General features: G+C 45.1%; 2 long non-coding RNA genes across 2 annotated transcripts in view; both read left to right on the forward strand.

The window, feature by feature from the left end:
* Positions 1-3,514: 3,514 nt before the first annotated feature.
* Positions 3,515-17,400, forward strand: part of LOC120401926 — a 38,171-nt gene continuing 24,285 nt past the window's right edge. The window contains exons 1-2 of the long non-coding RNA XR_005596848.1: positions 3,515-3,574; positions 4,889-5,119. This is a non-coding gene — a long non-coding RNA (uncharacterized LOC120401926). The remainder of the gene's footprint in view (positions 3,575-4,888; positions 5,120-17,400) is intronic.
* On the forward strand, positions 6,696-11,593 carry LOC120401925. Its single transcript, XR_005596847.1, has 3 exons — positions 6,696-6,830; positions 8,690-8,831; positions 11,313-11,593. It is a non-coding gene; the product is annotated as an uncharacterized LOC120401925 (long non-coding RNA).

Genomic DNA, 17,400 nt, shown 5'->3' on the forward strand with positions numbered 1-17,400 from the left:
TGGCTATGATAATAAGGCACCAAACCGCAAGCACACGCTCAACAAGAATCCACCCTCCCCTACTTGAACTCTCCTTCCCTCTGCCTGAGGGAAGGGGCTGGGTAAATCCTTTTATTTGGCTGTGTTGCTGGTGACCTGATGTTGCTGGTAACCTTGCTGCATCCGTTGGGGAAATTCACTATTTTTTATCAGGCTGTTCATATTCTGGGCACGTTTCTCTCTTCTTGTCCCCGAGGCATAGCAATTGATATTCTATAAACTGCTGCCTCGTGTTTGGTCAGGCTGTTTTTACAATTTGCTTTTAAGTTTCCCCTAAAACTTGCCTACTAAGAGTTTTTGTATAATTGCGCCTCTGGATTTGGATTTCAACATGGTATCACTTCTTCCAATCAGCCACAGATGCTCTTCACCTCCAACATTGTCAATCCATGGAGCCACCTTAATTGGATGATCTGTACTGCTTGAATGGTAGCTTAATAATGATTACAAAACTGGATCTTTACCATTTTATTTTAATTTGACTTACTCCTTCCTCTGTTTATTTGATACATTTTCTCCAGAGGCTCTCTCTTAACTGAAGCCATACTTGAGCTGTAGATCTGGCAAAGAGGTTTTTTTAGCACCCCTTACCATATTAGCTTGTGAGATCTGATGAGCATTTAGATAAGTGCGGTTGAGGTAGGCCTGTTTGGCTTGTGACTCTCCAAGAAATAGCTAGGTGTTGCATGAAGTGCTGATGGTGATCAATAGGTGGTGCTTTTTCCTTTGAGCTAATACTAATCTGAAAACCACAGTGTAGTGATGTGTTGGAGGGCTTTAGCTGGATGAGTCATCAGACAGAGGTCCTGACCAGTTATGGTCATAATAGTGATGCCCACAATAAGTGGTGATCCTCTCTCCTCATGCACTTTCATTTCTCATCTCCCAAATAAAATCAACCAACCAGCTGAACAATTTGAGGCTTTTCCTGCCTCAGGAAATAAATTATGACCTCCACAATAACTCCTGTGCTCTTTCCTACCACTGGTCCACTTACTGGAAATGAGCAGGAAACCCTCTATGCTCTGCTCTGCTCCCTAATTCACCCTTTCACCCCTTTGCCAGGTCATAGGCCCTGACCTCTAACTTCCTCAACTTTTGAAAAATTACAGAATGGCAAATGGAAAAAGAGAGAGAAAGGGGAGGGGGAGGGAAGAAGAAGCGGGGAGGAATCCCAAACCCCAGACATCACTGATTTTATTGCTCTCATAGGAAAAATTTGGGGAACATAGGGGGATAGGAAAATTTAAAAACTGGATTATTTTGCAAAAAGCTCTGTTTTGCCTTTACAGGATGAAAATGACTTTGACATTTTTCATGCATTTTTCAAACTGTTTTTGACCAGTTCCAGGTCTGACAATGTATTTCAGAGCTTGGTTTCTAGTGGTGTATATGCTCAGAGTGAACATGCAAATAGGAATCCCAAATGCCTGAAAATGGACTCAGTGACTCTAAAGTGATAAAAGTGCTCAGTAAGGAGGGAGCAACAGTAACACGAAACTTGGAAATGGCAGAGATGCTTAATGAATTCTTTGTTTCGGTCTTCACCGAGAAGTCTGAAGGAATGCCTAACATAGTGAATGCTAATGGAAAGGGGGTAGGTTTAGAAGATAAAATAAAAAAAGAACAAGTTAAAAATCTCTTAGAAAAGTTAGATGCCTACGAGTCACCAGGGCCTGATGAAATGCATCCTAGAATACTCAAGGAGCTAACAGAGGAGGTATCTGAGCCTCTAGCTATTATCTTTGGAAATATAGTGCCCATCTACAAAAAGGGAAATAAAAACAACCCAGGAAGCTACAGACCAGTTAGTTTAACTTCTGTGCCAGGGAAGATAATGGAGCAAATAATTAAGGAAATTGTCTGCAAACACTTGGAAGGTGGTAAGGTGATAGGGAAGGTGGTAAGGTGATAGGGAATAGCCAGCATGGATTTGTAAAGATTTGTAAAGAACAAATCATGTCAAACCAAACTGATAGCTTTCTTTGACAAGATAACAAGACTTGTGGATAAGGGAGAAGCAGTGGATGTGGTATACCTAGATTTTAGTAAGGCATTTTATACGGTCTTGTATGATATTCTTATCAATAAACTAGGCAACTACAACTTAGATGGGGCTACTATAAGGTGGGTGCATAACTGGCTGGATAACCATACTCAGAGAGTAATTAATGGTTCCCAATCCTGCTGGAAAGGTATAACAAGTGGGGTTCTGCAGGGGTCTGTTTTGGGACCGGCTCTGTTCAATATCTTAATCAACGACTTAGATATTGGCATAGAAAGTACGCTTATTAAGTTTGCAGATGATACCAAACTGGGAGGGATTGCAACTGCTTTGGAGGATAGGGTCATAATTCAAAATGATCTGGACAAATTGGAGAAATGGTCTGAGGTAAACAGGATGAAGTTTAATAAAGACAAATGCAAAGTGCTCCACTTAGGAAGGAACAATCAGTTTCACACATACAGAATGGGAAGAGACTGTCTAGGAAGGAGTACAGCAGTAACGGGATCTAGGGGTTATAGTGGACCAGAAGCTAAATATGAGGCAACAGTGTGATGCTGTTGCAAAAAAAGCAAACATGATTCTGGGATGCATTAACAGGCGTGTTGTGAGCAAGACACGAGAAGTCATTCTTCCGCTCTACTCTGCACTGGTTAGGCCTCAACTGTATTGTGTCCAGTTCTGGACACCACATTTCAAGAAAGATATGGAGAAATTGGAGAGGGTCCAGAGAAGAACAACAAGAATAATTAAAGGTCTAGAGAACATGACCTATGAAGGAAGGCTGAAAGAATTAGGGTTTGTTTAGTTTGGAAAAGAGAAGACTGAGAGGGGACATGATAGCAGTTTTCAGGTATCTAAAAGGGTGTCACAAAGAGGAGGAAGAAAACTTATTCATCTTAGCCTCTAAGGATAGAACAAGAAGCAATGAGCTTAAACTGCAGCAAGGGAGGTTTAGGTTGGACATTAGGAAAAAGTTCCTAACTGTCAGGGTGGTTAAACACTGGAATAAATTGCCTAGGAAGGTTGTGGAATCTTCATCTCTGGAGATATTTAAGAGTAGGTTAGATAAATGTCTATCAGAGATGGTCTAGACAGTATTTGGTCCTGCCATGAGGGCAGGGGACTGGACTCGATGACCTCTCGAGGTCCCTTCCAGTCCTAGAGTCTATGAATCTATGAAATGTTACACTCCATTGTCCTTCATTGCCTGTTTTAGTATAAACACCGTGAGAGACTCAGGCAAATGGGGTACAGCAGAATAGCTGAAGGCAGATATACTGGCCACTGGATTAACAGTTTTCTGTTCCCTGACTGACCAGAGCAGGGTCTGCTCCAGGCTAATGAGAACACCTGACTTTAATTAACCTGTAAAGAGTTAGGCCATTCAGTTAATGTGACCACCTGACTCTAATTAAGGCCCTGCTGTTACTATAAAAAGGGCTCACTCCAGTCAGGCAGAGGAGTGGAAGTGCAGCTGAAGGGCTGGTTACTGAAGACACTCTAAAACATCGTTAAAGGAGCCCTAAGGTAAGGGTGAAGAAGGGAGAAGCAGGAGAGCTGTGGGGAAGTGGCTCAGGGAAATGTAGCAACTCTGGCAGTGAAAGGTTGGCTGCCAACAACTGCTACCATTAGGGTCCCTGGGCTGGAACCCGGAGTAGAGGGCGGGCCCGGGTTCCCCCCAACCCACCACTACAGGAACAGCTCCTGGAAGGGGAAGTCAGGTCCCTGTCAGGACAGGAGGCTGAACAGAGACTGTGGGAGTTCTCTCACCAACCTCCTTGCAGGCCTATGATGAAAAGGGCTCAGTAGACTGTAACCCTGGCCCTAGAGAGAGAAGGGCTACGTGGAGGGTCACAGTGAGCCACTGAGGCTAGCATAAACCGCCTAGAAGCGCAGGACCCACAGAAGCAAGGTCAGAGCTCTGCCACAACACTCAAAACATGTTTGAACTGACTTTTCCCAAGACTTGAAGGGCCCCTGTGCAGCTACTTCTTCCCTGCCTTTGATATTCTGGAGATCAGGTTGGGTGGTGGGGAGACCGAAACCTTGATTCCAAGCACTCCTGAAGTTTGACTCCAGATTTAAACTTCATGGTTAAAATTCACTCAGATTGGTCTCAACTAGAAGCATCTTCACACTGCCAATGTAGAGTTCTCTAGCTTCTCTGGTGATGTCTTCAGTCTGATTTTTTTTTTTTAATTAATGGTGCAATGGGGTTCTCCTGGGTAAATTGTTTGACAGCCTAACAGACCTTGCTGCTGGAAATCTTTCTTGAGATTCAGCCTAAATTTTCTCTTTGCTTCAGTTCACCCTGGTGCTCTCCTAGTGATAGCCCACTTGACATATAGTATTTCTCCCACTTCTCTTTGGTGTTTAGACTCTTGTAGAGAGTTTTAACAGCTCTTCCCTCACCCATACCCTGTAAATAAATTCTCTTTGTATTTCCTCAAGTCAATCTCCAGCTTCAAATTTCTCTTGTCTTGTTAGCCGATAATGTTTGTCAGGTTCAAGCTCTTTGTGCGTGGGTGTTCACCATGCACAGGCTCTCTGACCAGAGGAGAGGGGGCAAAGGGGTCAATTGCCCAGAGGCCTGGCAATTTAAAAGGGTCCAGGTGGCATCCAGGTGCCCCTCTCATGAGCACTAGCTTCATCAGCTGGGCACTAGCTCTGGTTCATGACTTCACATCCTGCCCGTCCTCTGGGCAGCAAGTACAGGCTGGAGAGGAGCCTGGTCCCCTTGAGGTGCGGGGCCAGGGCTGCAGCTCCTTCACTCTGCCAGCTGCCCACACGGGTTCCTCAGTGACTGAGCGTCCAATATGTTGCCCTTCTGTTCTCTTGCAGCCTGCACTGGAATCTGAGCCCGGAGAGGGGTTGTGGCTCATGGGGGCGTCAGCAGGTGCTTCCCGCCCTGGGATCCCCACTCTGATATCACCACTGTGCAATGGCTGAGGGTCCTCCAATGGGCCATGCGTTCCCGCTGGGAGCAGGTCTCTGGCCGGCCAGAAGATAAAGCCTGGGTCAGAGACATTCGTCCTCTTGGAGCATTTCAGGACCTCTTCCACATTCAGATATGTGAGTATATTTTTAAAAATCTTTTAAAATATTTGCTTTATTGTATATTTTAACTTTGTTGGCCATATTCAGTTACATCTTATATAGCAGTTTTTTCCTTTTCTTTAGATTACACATGAATCATGATTAGGTGGTTAATAGGCCTACTTGATACTTTGTGTTTTCTTACTTTGTGCTTCTTTAAATGTTTTATATATTCATTAATTTCATTCTATAATGTATTTAATTTAAATATATAATTCAAAATTAACAAATTCTACATCTTATATTTAGGCTCGCAATATGTTTAATACTGGTGCTTTAACTGAAAAAAAAATAGTTAACTAGATCAAGGAATGCCACAACTTACACATAGTGGGTTCTAATGTGTTATTAATAGGATAAAAAGTAGTGTCGTAAAACTCAGCCATCCCTTTCTAGGGGAGCTATTGACTGTTCTGCCCTGACTCCACACTTGCCCTGAAAGGGTTAATGTAGGCTAAGCATGGGGCCAATTAACCAGATAGGCCACAGCTGAGGGGACTCAGGTGGTTTAAGCACTCCCTGAACTGAGTGAGGATGCCCAGCTGGGCTGGGTTTATAAAGACAAGAAGTTAGCCACAGTGGGGAGATTTCAGGGGAAGTAGTCTGCAGTCACTCTCTGGGAGGTGTGTTTGGGGCTGCAGAGGTAAGTAGCTTATCATTACTCCTTGGAGGAGTGGGGAGAGCCAGAAGGAAAGGTAAGGCTCAGGGGAAAGGCAGCAAGATTCAGGAGGGTGCAGACTTTGGTTGCTGTCTAGTGGTTCCCTGAGCTGGAACCTGGAGTAGAGGGTGGGTCTTGGTTCCCCTACCAGTCACTGAGGAAGTGGCAGATGTTCTGGGACGATCTCCCTGAAACCCTTTGGTATCCTGGAAGGGGAAACATGTATAGTGACCAGGCCTGAGGGCCATGTCACAAAGAAGGGGCACCCAGAGACATGGCAGCTGTAGGATATAAAGGGTGAGGGAGCCCTGGACCTGGAAGAAGCTAATTTCCAGAGTGGCCTGGAGGAGGCACTCCTAACACTGAGTGCCTCCTGTGACAGTCTTACTGTCACTTCTGACCCCGCCTCCCAGCATCATAACTGCATATGTGCCCTCCCCACAGAATGACTGATCATGCTCCATCCCCACACAGCTCCTTCCTGCAGTGCTGACTAGACTGTGCAAGCACCATCCGACAGAGCATGCTTATCTAGGGCTGACTGCCTCTCCTGCACTCTCCAAGTCCCTGCTGTTGGCCACCAGACAGCATGGAGGAGGAGTACACAGTATGACTGGAATTTGGTGGGAGGGGCAGGAATTGTGGGAAGAGGGGATGAGGTAGTTGTGTTGGTGGGGGCAGGAGCTAGGTGTCAGGACAGGAGCTAAGAAGGGTAATGGGTAAAGGGTAATGAGCCATAGAAAAGGAAAGAAAAAAGTGAAGAGCAAAGATGGGATCTGGGAGATGTGTAGTGAATGAAGCAGAGTATTGAACAAAGAGAAAAGGTGGTCTAATGGGTAAAGCAGTCCAGTGCTGCCCTGGAGAACTGGATTCTGTCCCTGCCTCTGCCACAGAGTTCCTATGTGGTGCTGGGAAAGTTGAAATGTTCAGCTGGCCGCTAACTGTGTTCTTCAGCTGCTGGGTGCCCAACGTGACCGCCGCAGAGTCTGAAGTGTGAGCGCTCTCAGCTGCAGCTGAAATCTGTAGGAGGTAGGATCTGTGCTTTGAACATACACAGTGCTATGGAAACGCTAAGTTATCTGAAAAAAATCAGGCCCTGGGCACCCAAAGTCAGTGGATACTTTTGACAAAGTTAGCCTTAATCTCTCTGTGCCTCAGTTCCCGCATCGGTTTATAAAATGGGGGTTGAGGGTAAGATCATTAATGTTTGCAGCACATTAATGTTTGCACACACTAGTGATGAGTGCCATCTAAAAGCCCACAAGGAAATCAATAGTTCTGCATTCAGAGCAGGATTTAGATGTGTGGAAAATAGTCCTGGGGCCTCACACTGAATGAGGATAAAAAGTATTGGACAGCTGCCCATTCACTGAGCCCTGTCCATCCTGTGCACTGACTGAGGCAGGACACTTGTGGAAAAAGGAGTGTGATCAATGTAAGTAAATACCATGTGCATCTGGATTATGAGAAGGGGCTTGAATTCAGGATGCACAGGCACCTTTAGTTCTGGCGTTTCCTAACTTTTGAGTACTCCATTTTGCAACCTTAATGTTTTCTTAATGTGGTTGGTCTGGATGTACTAGTACATTAAAATAGTATCTTTAATGAGCGTGTTGCAGAGTGGGAATCTTGAGAGGCTACTTATACCCACTCTTCAAGCTTAGCTAGGGCTAATACTAGGCTGATCTTAGCCACAGACGTCAGTCCTGAAATATATCTGCTCCCTAATTCGGTTTGCATAGGACCCAGGAAAACCACATTGAAAGCAAAGTGTAAACATTGAACAAAACCTGTAAATGTCAAATAGGCAGACACAAGGAGGTCACAGAGTATCAGAAAATCGATGTGGCATTAGCTTAAACTGCAGAGAAGAAATTAGCTCTGCACAACACCTACTTGAAAACAGGCTTAACTCTTTCCCCTCATGTTCTAGCTCTGCTAAGCAGCAGGGGTGGATGTTTAAGCCTTAGTATGCTGGCAGTTGCACAGTACTTTAGAAAATTTAGGGGATTTGTGGGTATATGGTAATACAATTGGAGAAAAGGGAGGTGGATTTTTAGGTTAGCCAGTCCATGGTTGGGGTGTCCCTGTTGCCTTCTTTGGAGATGACTACACAGTTTCAGTGCTTGATACTACTCCTATTGAAGTTATTGGCAAAATTATCACCAATTTCAATGGTGCAGGATCAGCTAGTAGGATTTCTAACTTGCTATTTATCTTGCTTGTCTCCTCCTGTTCTCTGTAGCACTGCCTAAACAGCTCCTCTCTCCTTGGGGCCAGATCGTCCCCATATGGAGTGCCACAGGAGAAGACTTTTTTATTGAGAAATATCAGTTATGATCGCTTGATAGCCATTCTCCCTCATTGTCCCACCAGGAGGCAGGGTTTGTCCCTCCCTTTTCACTGAAAAATAGCCCACAAACCTAGCAGATCCCAGGAGAACCCATATGGAGGCTCTCTACCCCAGAAGTGGATCTGGTCCACAGTGGCACCTCTGTTTCCTGGTGGTATGACTCCTCTCCCTCTTCCCTGACTTCAGTGGCTCTTGATGTTGGCAGGTGGGTTTCCTGCAGGGCAGATGTGCAGAAATGTTCATCCAGCCTGGGGTGGTATTCAACTGCTTTTGAGGGAGGATGAGGGGCTTCCCTCTGGATCCTGCCCCAACTCTATCCCCTCCTGCTCCATGGATCCCATGCCACCCAGAGAGCCCTCCACAGGGCCAGTGAAGTGATGTCCCCTCCTACAGAGGGACTGAGATTCACCTATGAATCTCAGAACTGTCTGGCCCTTGGGATTCACATCTGTCCTTATGCTAATGACTATCATATCCCCTCTTACTCATCTGACCAAACTGTGCTTGCTGTATTGGTGTTTTGTTTTTTAATTAGTTGCCTGTTCAAAGCCCTCAAATGCTTGACAGACAGAAAACGGGATGATCACACCTATTCCCTATGGGTACGGAAGAGCAACGTGGATGTTACAGATGGTTTCAGGCACAGCCTAATCCCCAAAACTAACAGAGTATTACAGGTAAATTAAAGGAGACAAATGTGAGACAGCTACGTGGATTATTCCACACATCACTTCGCTTACTTCAGTTCACATTGAAGGTGCAAGTCAAACAGACACACACCAAGGCTAGACTATGTTCTAAACAGGCGGATTTGGCATTCTCCTGCTATGCTGCAAAGGCATTGTAGCTTTCAAAATGTGGCCCCCTTGTTTGTATTTCTGCTGGCATAGACTGCAGGATCCTTGTAGGCAGTAACTCTTAACGCTTTTCATCAGAGGCTCTCAAAGCCCTTACCAAACATTGAAGAATTAAGCCTTGTAAACTCCCTCCCATCATGTGGCAGAGCAGAATTAGTACCCCCATTTTACAAGGGGGGGGGGGGAACTGAGTCATACAGTTCCTGGCAACTGGCTCAAGATCAATTAATGACTTAGTGCAGAGGTGGGAAAACTACAGCTGTGAGACCATCCTGCCTGGCCCTTCAGCTCCTCCTGGCCGTGGAGGCTAGTCCCTGGCCCCTCCCCTGCTGTCCCTCCTCTGCTCTTTATTCTTTTGGAGCAATTTACAGATCAATGAACACAGCATTGTGTACACAGATGAAAACAAATAGCGGTCTCCAGCCCAGCGATTGCATTAGTATAAAATATTGTTACACACAGCAGTTCAGGAAGGAAAAAAGAATATAAACGTTGCTGTCCTGGAACCCCATGCTCCAACAGAAAAATGTCCCCCCACACACATGCTATATGTTTAGAGATTTCTCATCCCACCTAGGAACACAGAAGGGGCAATGAACACATGGGAGGGTGAGGGGGGTACTATGGTCCCCTGAAATTGGTCTTTGATCCCCTGTGAATTACCCCCCCCAGCTTGAGACCCTGCAATAGGGTGTGATTGGGTGTATACCCCACACTGGCTCAGCAAGAGCTAACTGGAAGCGGAGGACTCAGTGAAGGCACCTAGTGCCTCTACAGGGTTGGCCAGGACCACTTAAAGATAAGTCTCAACGTGGAGAGGAGCTGGCTGGTTATTACTATGAGGAGATGAAGCCCAGAGCAGAGGGGGGCTGAAGGGAGAGAGGTAAAGAAGAACTCTGAAGTCCCTATCTTGGCAGTAGAGCAGTGGTCCCCAACCTTTTTCGTCTGGCGGGTGCCGGACGACAAGCCACCGAGGACCGTGGCCAGCAGACAAGCATCCGCCGAAATGCTGCCGAGAAGCAGCAACGTCAAGAGGCGTTGCCACTGAAATGCCACTGAGAAGCAGCGTCATCCAGAGGTGTCGCTTCCAAAAATCAGCGGCATTTTGGTGGCAACGCCTCTGGATGAGGCTGCTTCTCGGTGGCATTTTGGCGGATGCTTGTCCACCGGACAGTACATGGGTGCACATAGATGCCCCGGCAGGTGCCATGGCGCCCGCAGGCACCGCATTGGGGACCACTGCAGTAGAGTGTGGAGAGACTGACAGGGTCAAAGATGAAGCCCGGGGGTAGAGTTGGTCCTGGGATCCTCACCTGAGTAGAGAATTCTCACAAGAGGCAATGAGTCAGACAGCAAAGCCACTGGTGGAGTGAGCTCTGACAAGGGCAGGTCCTGTACCTCTGAAGTAGTAGTCCAGGGAAGTATTCAACTGAGGAACAGAGCACAGGGGAAACTTGGGGGACAGAAATTCAAGTGGGAGGAGGGCAGAAGTGGCTTAAGTTTATATTTTCAGAGGTGATTTGTCGGACTCCAGGGGGAACCCTACAAGATCCTACCCTGAAAGAAGGGTGAACCTAGTGTCAAAGTTAGAATCAGGACTCACAATTTGTCAGACCACTCTGTTTTATTAGCACAGCGCTCTGCCAATAACACCCAGATAATGTGAGTGGCCATGCAAGACCCAAACAGTCTTATTTATACAGATAAAAGAGTGGGAATTAAACAAAGGGACAAAGAGAGAAAAACAGTAAAATTCACCTGGGGTACAGCATGCATATCCTACTTCCTTACTAACTCTTATCGATCTAAGGCTAATGCTTCACCAATTGCCCTTAAATGGTGCAATTGTTCTATGTTAATGTCTGTATTCCTGACACCTGGATTGCAGCATTCCAGCAATTTTGCTTAAAGGTACAGACAGCATTTCTTTAATCCTTTCTATTTTTACAATATAATTCATTCTACTTTCACACTAGAGAGGTTGTGAAACCCTGACCCAAGGGGTGTAGGACTGCTGGGCTCAGAGTCAGCCTCACACAAGCTCTTGGAACTATTTGTTGGATTCTCCATTACCCTGGAAAAAGGCTGTCCCTAGACCAAGTGGCACCCCAGGCAAGGAGCGTCTTCAGCACATTTCCCCCTCCCTCCCCGCCCCTCCATTTTGAATGCTTTTAGAAGGTTCCATGAGATTCTACAAAGGTCCAGAAAGTTCTAGGAGATTAATTTTTCACTAATCTATATATAGAATGCATGAATCATTTTATTGTAAACATTCTATTTTCCGTTTTTGTTGCTAACAAGAAAAACAGCACCACAAGCTCAGTGCCCCTCCAAGCCTAGCACGCAAGGTGGCTGCCTGCCCCTAAACCCAGCCTTCCTGTAAGGAGTGAGAGTGGGGATTGGAAGTGACCTGGCTGTGGGGATTGAGTCACAAGAAGCGGCAGAGGACTGAAGTGACCATGGGCAGGGGGCATTAGATGAAGAGAGCCTGCTGTGCCACACCCAGCCCATGAGGGGGCAAGCCAGAAGGGAGCCCATTTGTCTACAGGGGGATTGACTTTGTTGCAGTGGAGGATTTTAAACAAAGAATTATATTAGGATTTATTAAAATATATGTGCATAATTCAACATACCTCTGACAAACCTTTTGCTCGTGTTCATATTCCAGTGGTTGATGCATGTGGGACTACTCCTCTTGCTTATACTTATAGGTTCTGATCCTAAACCCTTTGTCACCAGAAATACTCCTATTCATATCAACACACTCTGAATCAGGCCCATAACCAATATAGTCAGAAAACAGAGCGAATTATTTTGTATTAAGAATGCTAGTCTGTCTCAGAAGTACAGGGGCCAGCATAGCCAGAAGATGGCAGCATGAGTCAAGTTTACAGCAGCAGATTCTTTGATTTCCTCAAATCTAGTCTTTCTCCTGGGCTGCTGAGCTTCCATTCTCTTCTCCCGTTTGTACCATTTAGTTGCATCTGACTGCAAACTGTTTGTGGCACCTGCAAAGCCATTACGAAGATCCCATCAAATTTGCAAAGCCCTCTAGGACATACTTCCTGTTCTCTTTTCTCTGCTGCTGCTGACTTAAACATTCTGTAGTTCTATTATAAAGTAAGCACCAGCTGTTTTTTATCTCAAATGCTAATCTACCCCTTATGAGACATTCATGACTCTTTGTGTGTGGTGTGTCACTGCTGCATATTGCAATCAGATGACATAGGCTTTCACCCACAGCCGCAAATAAATGCAAGTGCATGACTGCAACTGTGCGTTTAAATCTGTTGCTCATTGGGATCTTTTTAAATTTTTTTGTTTTCCATCCAAGAGGTCTTTGCTGCATGACGCTCTTGGAAGGAACACATTCCTTTAGGAAGAATATACAGAGGAATAGCTGCTCTGTGGATGATTATGGAAGATTAGTCAATATTCATCCCTACTAGGGTTGCTGAATAGAATGAAGATTTCCAGTCAACATCCGTGGCTGAGCTTGTGAAAGCCATGCCCGCAGCTGAATGGCATTTCTGTCTGTAATCTTACAACTTTTGGACACTTCATCTGATAACTAGAACATTCCTTGAAATTTTGGGATTTCAGTGGCCAGAATTTTACTGATTTTTTTTTTTGAGGAAAACTAGAAAAACAAAAGGAAAAAGCAGGAGGCCTGAGGAGCTGCTGCCATCCTATTAGCCCAGCTACAGTTTCAAACACCTCTGCAATTCTCTGTAGAATACAAAAACATGGTTGATGTCTCCCATTAATGCCTTCCAGCATAACAATATACCATCTCATCTCTGCCCAGCTTCCTGATAGGACACTTAGTGTACCAGCATATTCAACTGTCTTCCAGACTGAAGAATAATAGTAGGAAGGGAAGAAAGATGGGGGCATGCACACAGCCCCGGCATGGAGGAGAAAAGAGGCCCTGGTATGATGTAAATGGGTGTGACCAGTGAGCTGCTGGGAATCGATAGGAGTTGGGTGTCCAAATATCTTTGATCTGGGCAGATGGTAAAATTAAAAAGTTTCTTTGCACAGAATACATGGTAGTTATGTCTAATCTTGAATTTTTTGCATACTCCAATTGTCTACAGGCTTCAAGAAACAAGGTGGGTGAGGTCATATCTTTTTATTGGGCCAACTTCTGCTCAAAAGCTTGTCTCTCTCACCAACAGTAAAGGGTATGACCTCACCCAACTTGTCTATCTAATATCCAGTGGTGCAAGTGGAATCCATTTCTTACTGGTACGGGGGAGGGGGACATGTGACCTCCTCACGTGACCCTCCACATGACTCATCTCCAGCCTGGGGCCCCCACGCACTCCGTGTCCTCTCCCCATGATCCACCATCCCTTACCTGGGAGGTGGGGGGCTCCTCTGTCCTTCCCCTCCCGCCCCCCGCTGTGCTGGAGACTTCAGAACCACAGCTGCAAAAGGAGCAGAATATGTGACCGCCATGCCCACAGCATCTCCGGTGTGGCTGTACTGCCCCAGCCCTTCCAGGCAGGGTCTCTTCCGTCTGTACATCCCGAAGAACAGGGATGGGGGAGGGAGAGGGCTGGAGGCAGTACAGAAGCCGCACTGGAGGAGCTGCCGGCGTGGGGCTGCCTGGTGGTCTCACGTTCTTCTCCTTCGCTGCTGCAGTTCCCAGGAGTGCCCTGCAGTTCAGGACTCTCCTGGAAACTGCAGCAGCAAAAGGAGCAGAATGTGGAAAGGAGCCCTACGCTCTACTGCTCCTCTTTCCAGTATGCCGTACCAGCTATAAATATCTTGCCGGTATGGTGTACCATACCGTACCACTTTACTTGCACTGCTGCTAGTGCCCAGGGACTGGCATGGCAACAATTACACTGCATAGGGGATTCAAGGCAGGAATGCAAGTTCAGAGCCAACCCTAACTGGGGGGGAAAATATCAAAGGCAACAATAAGAGCGAAATAGAAAATATTTTTCTAGCAAACTTGTCTCTGGTGAAAGGTGTTAGCGAGAAAAAATGCATTCTCCCCCCCGCCCCAATTTTTCAAAATAATGTAACTCTATAGTTGATAGAAAATTTGGGTGGGTGTGTGGGGGGCGGGAGGGGAATCTCTCACACAAAAATCAACCAGACTTTTTTCAGATTTTTTTTTCTAACTCAACATCCCTGAAAGTTGACATCTTCTGTTTAGCCATGTTCTATAGCACAGATTGCACCGGAGGCAAACACTAAGCTTTGCTCTGGAGACAGCTGCTTGGATGAGAGAGGAATTCAGTCTCCATGCTCTGTGTAATTCTTGGCCATTCTACCTATCATCAAACACACAGTCTTTGGGGATAGCTGTGCCACCGGAATGACCTCAGCTGATGGTGTCACACCAAGCATTGTGTAGTGAAATTCCCAGATCTGGCTCAGTCCTGGGAATCCACAAATCTCTGTGGTGGCCCCAGATAGAATCAGGGCATGTACCCCTTTGCATGTTGATTGGAGAGTTTGAGAGCACAATATGCTGGGGTGTTTTTGTGCAGTGTGGTGACATAGCTGAAGAACACACTGTTTTTAAATGTAATGAACAATTGAAGGAAGGCTAGATCTTGGCAAGACTAACATTTTGCACAAAGTCAAACCACTTTATGCTCAGGATTTGGCACTGACAGGGTATATGGAATGCCTTAGCCCCTCCAAGTCTGGCTGTATAAGCACCCAGCTTTCTGACCCACATAGAAATTCTGTACACATTCTACCAACTAATGCCAATTACAGAGGTGGTTTCTGGGCTGGAGATTTCCTTTCCTGGAATGAGACTGGCAAATCAACTAGCTTTTGGGACACCATGCAGCCTGCAGCTACTTTCAGCTTCCTGAGATTGCTGGTCCAGGTAAGAGTTGAACCAGTGACATACAAGTCGTCAACAGCAGGATATTTGGCAGTCAATCTTCTGAGCCATCGAATCCTCTTTGTCTGGCCTTTTCAGAAAGGCTTTTATAAAATACTTTGGAGAACTCAGTGTGGGCTAGAACTGCTAAGAGGTCATGAACTGCTCTGAACATCCTGGTCCAAACCTCTTATCTAAACAATGGAGTTAAGATCAGAAAATAATGAAATCCTATTTTCAATTCACCTATTCTTTCAATTGTCACAGCTTTGAGGATGATGGTTTGGAATAAGTGGATTATTTAAAAGCCCAGCCAAGCGCTACTTGCTGACAAAATAGCAATTTGTATGTGTTCAGTGCTTCTGGCAGTCGTGATGCAGAGTTCACATGCTAAATGAATCCTTTTTCTTTCATCATTCACCATATTAGCTTGAGGTCATGCTCCATAGACATTTGAAAGCAGCACCAGTCTTGTGTCAGTCACAACTATGCACAGAAGGGGCATTGAAGGAATTAATCAGTATAATAGACATAGCCAGCTTGTGTGTATGTCCCCATAGGACTGAAATTATGGCCTTAGGGACTAACATGATCTCAGGGTGTTTTTAGCATAATTGAAAGGAAATTTTCATGTAATTTGAGGCCCAATATTTAAAGAGTGATCTGTCAAACCTACTGATCATGCAAATGTCTTTATGAATTTTAAAAAATACTTCCTTTTTAAAAAATAAAATAACACTTTGGAGGGCCATGACCCCAAACGCAATGACATTGTGCCACTTCAATGGGAAGGAAAACTGACCGAGCTAGTTTGAAGATCAAAGCTGTGTTGAAGTGCAGAAGGCCTCAATGGTAAACCTGATTACTAAAAAATTATTTCAGCAGCAATAACTGAAGATGCTAGTAGCATAAGGATTTTTATATTAGTTCACTAAAAATAACCTATGCTAAAAGACTGTTACTGAAGTTGAAAAGTGAAGCCCTTAAAAATTAGGAAATGCCAGCATTCCGGGTTGCCTATGCAACCTTAACACTTCCTCCTCCACCTCTTGTACGTATGCAGTCTTTTAATTACAAGATCACATACTATTTTTGCAAAGGACCCCGGCTTATTCAGTGCACATGAAAGATTCCTCCTTCTCCCCCAGGTTTCGATCATAAGCCACTGTATTGATCCCAACCTCCCAAGTGGTCAGCAACATTTGAAATCGGGCCCTTCAGATCTGCAGCACAGACCTTTGCCACTTGAGCTAAAGGACTAACTCTATTGCAACTCTTGTCCTCTTTGGGCCAGCATATAATGTTCACCATACTAAACTGGTGGGTTACATATTCTTCCTGTTAGGAGGGCTCATTCCCAGCAACTGGGGCCCACTGACAGCATTTAAGTCTCTTGTAACATCCCCCTGAATGAGTCTTTAGATGTGACTGAATGCAAGACTTTTAGCACTACTGCGGAGACCTCTGTCGCTTGAACTAAAATATGAGTTTGCGATGAGTGTACTTCTCATGCATTATGCAGGTCCTTGCAGACAAATGATGATAAAACCTTTATACCATACCACTCCACACCATCTCATCTTTTGTTTATGGCACATATGTTCCTGAAAAAACTATTTCACAAATGCTTGAGAGACTTTTAAAAGAACCTCTTGCTCCTGGCTTTTTGTGTCCCTTCCTCACTGACACTGGGCTCTATTAGGGTCTGATATAGTGCATCCAGGACTAGAGGTGGTCGGGAACTCTTCAAAAAAACTTTATTGCGAGGTGCTGATTTCTCAAAACTTTTCCCAGGAAAGGGTGACAAACTTCTTGTATTTGAAAAAATGTGGAAAAGTTTCCAAATGTTCAATGTTACTTTTATTTATTTATTTAGCAATGTTGTTGTAGCCATGTTGATCCCAGGAATATGCTAATCTTTAAGCTTTTTATTAAGCAAAGGGAAGTGTGGCGATTTTTTTCACAGGCAAGTAAACAAATTATTAGCCCCCTGGAGAACTATTTTTGTGTCCAGGAAGATATGTTAAAATAAGTCAATATTCCTAACTGTTGTGTGCCAGTTATCCAGACCTCACTAGACAATGATTCAAGCACATGCAGTGTTTGCCAGAAGCTGGGAATGGGCGACAGGGGATGGATCATTTGATGATTACCTGTTCTGTTCATTTCTTTTGGGGCACCTGGCATTGGCCACTATTGGAAGACAGGATACAGGGCTAGATGGACCTTTGGTTTGACCCACTATGGCCATTCTTATGTTCTTAAGATTTCAGCTGGCATCACTCTTATGACTACAAGGTATTTTACAAATGTCTATAAAAGGATGTCAAGTATCAGAGGGGTAGCCGTGTTAGTCTGGTTCTGTCTAACCAAAGGATGGGTCCAGTCAGGAGCTCAGTCAGATGATAACTTGACCCACCAGATATATGAGGGTAAGAGGGTCACTATACTGGTTACAGAGCAGAGGAGTTCTTCCATAATCTCTATGGGAAGGAGTTCTGTCAGAGTCTCATCTAGTTCAATTTGGAAAGA

Source organism: Mauremys reevesii, linkage group 3, assembly GCF_016161935.1.
Source record: "Mauremys reevesii isolate NIE-2019 linkage group 3, ASM1616193v1, whole genome shotgun sequence".
NCBI lineage: Eukaryota > Metazoa > Chordata > Testudines > Geoemydidae > Mauremys > Mauremys reevesii.